The sequence below is a fragment of the Sceloporus occidentalis genome, unplaced genomic scaffold, assembly GCF_023333645.1.
Source record: "Sceloporus occidentalis isolate IW3139 unplaced genomic scaffold, rSceOcc1.0.p SCAF_1, whole genome shotgun sequence".
In the NCBI taxonomy this organism is placed as follows: domain Eukaryota; kingdom Metazoa; phylum Chordata; class Lepidosauria; order Squamata; family Phrynosomatidae; genus Sceloporus; species Sceloporus occidentalis.
The window spans coordinates 5,592,311-5,598,310 of NW_028316981.1; positions in this window are offsets into that span (position 1 = coordinate 5,592,311).

Below are 6,000 nucleotides of genomic sequence, written 5' to 3' on the forward strand. Positions count from 1 at the left end.
GGCTATTTAATATTTAAATGGCTTCTGAGAGCATCAGCCATCACAGGAAATTTAAAATGGAAATGGCACATGCACTCAACAGTCCATTCCCATGTAACATTGAATCAGTTGTTGATATGTCTGGAAAGCAGTCATGCAGTTCTAGGTGTTAGGAGTTGTGTTTTCATGTGAAAGCGCAAAAGTGTGAACATAAAGAGCGCTATAAGGCTATTGTTTCTTTTTCTTTCATTTCCACGATTGTTGCTGCATTAGGACCTAGTGTGATAATTTCCTAGGACTGGTGATGTTATAGCCATGTTAAAATTCTTTTAAACTCTCCTCACCAGTTTGGATGTCCTTGCTTTATCTTCTCAGGTGGTTTCATACACCTTTAGCCTATTTAATTTTCTCTTTTACACCGTTTTATATTGTTTACATGCGTTAACTGGTTTTATAATACACAACTCTCAGATCCTGTGATTTGGGTGCAGCAGTATAAACCTTGTAATGAATGAAGACGTAGTTCCTAAGTCAGCATCCTACCCTCAGGTTGCAATGCTGTATGCCCACATTATTGGAGGTAGCCCCCAGAGAATGAGGGCAGTCTTTCAGTTGTCAGAGGGCTCCTCTAGGCTTTACCTGCCCTGAGTCAATGCTAGGGAATTCTGGGAAGTGTAGCTGAGTGAGAGATTTAGCTTTCTCTGCCAGAGGGATCTAGTGCACCATAAACTACAGCTCTCTAGCACTGGGCCAGGGCAGTTAAAGTGGTCTCAAACTAATAAAACATATTCCAAAAGCGGGGAAAAGAGAGAGATTTTGGACTTCAGCTCCCAGAAGCCTCAGCCATGTTGGCCAAAGGTCAGGGATTCTGGGAGCTGAAGTCCAAAATCCCTTAAAGAGCACCAGATGCTGTGGTGGCTCCATTGCCCTAAGAGCAATCCACAGCCTTTGCTGTGACCCATGAAGCAGAGGCTGATTGTCTTTGGCGCAGGGAGAGGCAGGGGAGGAGGGCAAGAAGGCCTCCCTTCAGTCCTCCAAGGGTTCAGAGTAGCAGAGAGGCCAGCTAGTTCCCAGAGAGAGAGGAAGGCGTGGAGGGAGGAGGGAGCTCCAAAGGGTGGACCCTAATGTTTGTCGGCGAAGGAGGAGGATCAGCAGATCCCTCCTTGGCTGCTGCCCTCAGTCCAAGCCTTGGAACCTCCTCTCAGCCTCCTCTCAAGGCTTCTGGGCCAGGCACAAGGGAGGGAGGCAGTGCAGCTTAGTGGTTTGAGGGTGGGACTAGCTCTCTCCATTCAGCCCTGGAAGCCCCCCAGGAGGCCTTGGGCAAGAAGTCACACTCTCTCAGCCTCAGAGGGAGGCAAAGGCAAGGCACCTGAGGAAAGAGATACTGCCGAATCTTTTTTTTTTAATTTTTTATTAAACACATGACAAACTTACAAATAAAACATACATCTCATAACCACAAAAGAAAAAAAGAAAGCCAAAAGCTTATAACAGATTAAAAATCAGTACATTGTATATGTTTCTTATTGTCCCTTCTACTTTCACTTTTATCTTCTCTCTCTTTTCTATCTTCTCCACTGACTTCCTTTGGTTCGCATCTTCCACCCTCTCTTTTTGGCCTAATATTAAAACAAACTCTTATTCATTGTTCTATATTCACACCATAGGAAATATACTACCGCTCTAACAATAAAGATCCCAAAAATCCCCTAGTTCTGAAACCGCCACCAATTTCCCCTTTTTCACTTTATTCTAGAGATCTCTAAAAAAAACCATCCTAATAACTACCCCCTATTATGTAAATATTCATCCCAGGGATCCCATTCCCTACTAAACTCATCCAAACTCCCTTTCCCTATCAAAGTTGTTAATTTATCCATCTCAGAGTATTCCATCACCTTTAAATGCCAGTCTTCAATTGAAGGCAGTTCTTCCGTCTTCCACTTCTTGGCAATCACTGCTCTTGCGGCCACGATCATATAAAATAATATCTTTTCTTTATATACTTCCTCCTTATTCAAATCAGTAATATTCAGGAGATACATTAAGGGATTTGGTTTTTCTCTAATTGTCACAATTTTTTTAATCTCTTTATGGACCTCTCTCCAGAACCTAAATACTTTAGGGCAACTCCACCAACAGTGAAGATACGTTCCCACCTCCTTTTTACACTTCCAACATGAATTATTTTGATTGAACATTTTGGATAACTTAAAAGGGGTCAAGTACCACCTATACATTGATTTATATAGATTTTCTTTAATTTCCGCACTGGGTGTTATTTTTACTCTTCCGTTCCAAACACTTTCCCATTGTTCCAATTGAATCGTTTCTTTTAAATCCTTAGGCCATTTAATCATATAGTCCTTTATAATTTCTGCTTCCAATTCATACTCCCTAATTAAATTATAAAGTTTAGCTATTTGTTTCTTGGGGTCTAATATAATCTTTTCTAATTGTGGTTCCCCCTCCCCTATATCTTCCATTTTCTTATCCATTATATATCTTTCTTTAAACTGTCTATATGAAAACCAATCACATTTAAGTCCATCCCTCTCCAATTCCTCTTGTGTTTTCATTTTTCTCACTCCTCCAACCACTGTTGTTAATTGTTTATATGTCACCCACCTATTATCCTGTATCACGATTCGATTAAAGAAAGCTTCATTAGGGGAGGTCCATAATGGTATTAATGCACACCATTTTCTTTTGTACCTATTCCATACTCTAATCAACGATTTACGTATAATATGATCATTAAAGTATCCATCAATTTTAGTTTTCCCATATATCAGATATGCATGAAGTCCAAATTTTAAATCCCTTTTCTCCAAATTTATGACCCTTCTATTATCTAATCTAATCCAGTCTAATAACCAATCTAATACCGCTGCATAATAATACCATTTTATATTTGGCAATGCCAATCCTCCATTCCTCACCGCATCCTGCATTGTTCTTGCTTTAACCCTTGCTTTCTTTTTTTTCCAAATAAAATTGTTTAAATCTTTTTCCCATTTCACAAACGGTCTATCATTCATTATAATTGGAAGTGTCTGAAATAAAAACATCATTTTTGGCAGTACCATCATCTTAATTGTGGCAATTCTCCCCATCCATGATAAATTCAATTTATCCCATCTTTCTAATTCTTTTTTAATTTCCCCCCATAATTTCTCATAGTTATTTCTAAAAAGATCCGAATTTTTAACTGTTAATACACAGCCCAAATATTTAACCTTTTTCTCAATTTTAAATTTTGTTATTTGCTCCAACCAATTCTTTTCCTCCGTTGTTAAATTCAAGGCCAAAACTTTTGTTTTGTCCACATTAATCCGGTACCCCGACACTCTCCCAAATTTTTTTAAAGTCTTCATTAGCTGTTCACAACTTTCCTTAGGATTAGCTATTGTTAGAACCACGTCATCCGCGAATGCCCTAAGTTTATACTCTTCCCCTTTACATTTAAATCCCTCAATCAATGGATTCTTTCTAATATTCGTTAATAATGGTTCTAGGGCCAAAATGAATAAAAGTGGGGACAAGGGACACCCTTGTCTAACCCCTTTCCTTATCTCACAGGTTTTAGTTTTCTCACCATTAACAATAATTTTAGTCTCCTGTTTTGTATAGATTGTTTGAATCATCTTTATAAATTCCGGTCCTGCTTTCACCCTAGTCAATACCCCAAACATGTACTTCCAATCAATATTGTCAAAAGCCTTTTCTGCATCGATGAAAAACATAGCCATTTTCTTATCAATTTTTTTTTCATGAGCCTCCACCAAATTTAAAATATTCCTAATATTATCTTTAATTCTCCTGTTAGGAAGGAACCCGTTCTGATCTAAATGTATCCAATCTTTTAGAATTGATTTTAATCTAACTGCCAATATCGAAGCCAATAATTTATATTCCGAATTTAAAAGAGAAATAGGTCTATAATTTTCCGGGCAGCCTAAATCCTTCCCTTCTTTAGGTAACAATATTGTGTTGGATTGAGTCCATGTTTGGGGTATCTTGCCCAATCTCACCTCATTCATCACTTCCAACAAGGGTTGAGTAATTTGATCTGCACAAACTTTATAAAATTCATTTATAAACCCATCTGGACCTGGGGATTTTCCTGATTTACTCGTAGAGATTGCCCGCTTCAATTCTTGTTCCGTAATAGGTCCATTTAATCTATCTCTCTGTTCCTCTGTGAATTCCGTTAAACTTGTCTTTTCCAAATATTTAATCATGTCTACCTCCTCTACATGCCCTTCCCTATACAATTCTTTATAATAGTTCCAGAAATTTGCCCTTATTTTTTTCTGATCCGAAATTATCTCATTTTCCTTTTTAAGGGCTATTATTGATCTTTTGGCTTTCTCTTTTTTCAGTTGTGCTGCCAAAATTTTTCCCGATTTATTTGCCCCTTCAAAATATCTCTGTTTAACATATTTCATTTTATTTGCTAGATCCTCTGCCAAATGTCTTCTAATTTGTGTTTGTAGGACTTTTACTTCATAATGAAGTTTCCTATTATTTGGGTCTTTCATTAACAGCGACTCCTTCAAATTCAATTCATCATTAAATTTCACCAATTTACCCTCTCGAATTTTCTTCTTTTCGGATGCTTTTTTAATTATCCAACCCCTTATCACTGCCTTCATTGCTTCCCAAGTTATTTGTGAAGAGGTCTCGTTATTCCTGTTTTCTTTAAAATACCATTCAATGTTCTGCTTTAAATCTTTTACCAATTTCTCATCTTTCAGCAAATTTGCGTTTAATCTCCAATTATAATCTCTTTTCCCTAACTGTAACTCCATTTGAACCGGAGAATGATCTGACCATATTTTTGGAAGTATTTTCACCTTTCCAATTCTTTCACATAGATGAAGTGAGGTTAAGATTGTATCTATCCTGGACCAGGTTTTATGTGGGATTGAATAAAATGTAAAATCTTTATGTTCACCATTCTTTATTCTCCAGGCATCCCCTAAACAATGTGATTTCATCAAGTCAAAAAACTCCTGCGGTAATTTTCCTTGATTAATTTTTCGCTTTTTTTCTGAAAATCTATCGACTACTGGATTTATTACCCCATTAAAATCCCCTAAAATTATTATATTTTCAACTGTAAGCTTATTTAATTCATTTTTTACCTTTTTATAAAATTTATTTTTATTTTCCAATGGACCATATACCCCAACCAATAGGAAGCTTTGCTCCTTATATTTTAACTCTACCATAATAAGATGTCCTTCATTGTCATTATATACTTCTCTGGTGTTATAATTGTTATTTATATATATGGCCACTCCCTTTTTTTTTACTTTAGACGCAGATACAAATTCTTGCCCTAATTTCGCACATCTTAAATATTTTTTATCTTTCTCTTTTATTCTTGTTTCCTGAATACATATTACATCCGCTTTTAATTTTTGTAGATAATGATAAACTTTCTTTCTCTTCTGGGGTGTGTTTAAGCCCTGTACATTCCAAGTTATTAAATTTAGTTTATCCATTCTGACCCCAATGTATCCTCCAACACAAACCGATTCGTCTGTCGTAAATATACAACTTGTTTTTATTAAGGCAATGGAAGTAAATAAAAAGAAAAGTTCAGATATTACAAAAAAAAGATATGGCTGAAGATGGATCAGCTAAAACTATGAAAACTAAGTCTCTGACGTTCTCTCTTCTTCCTCCTGATCGTTTCGTTCTTCCTTTCTCAATCTCTCTTCTTCTTCAAAGAATTCCTGTACACTCAATTGATCAACACCTGTTGCTACATTATCTTGGATTTCTTGTCTTACTTCATCATTTTGTCTTTGTCGATTGTTACTCTCTTTTTCTCTATCTTCTTCTTTCCTTTGATCATCCACTCTTCTCAAGAAACTTCTTGCCTGATCAGGAGAGCTGATTTTAACTCTTTTCTTTCGCCACCAAAATGTTAGTCCTTCAGGAAGATCCCACCTATAAGAAATACCTTCTCTTCTTAAAACTGCTGTTAACGCACTGTAGTCCCTTCTT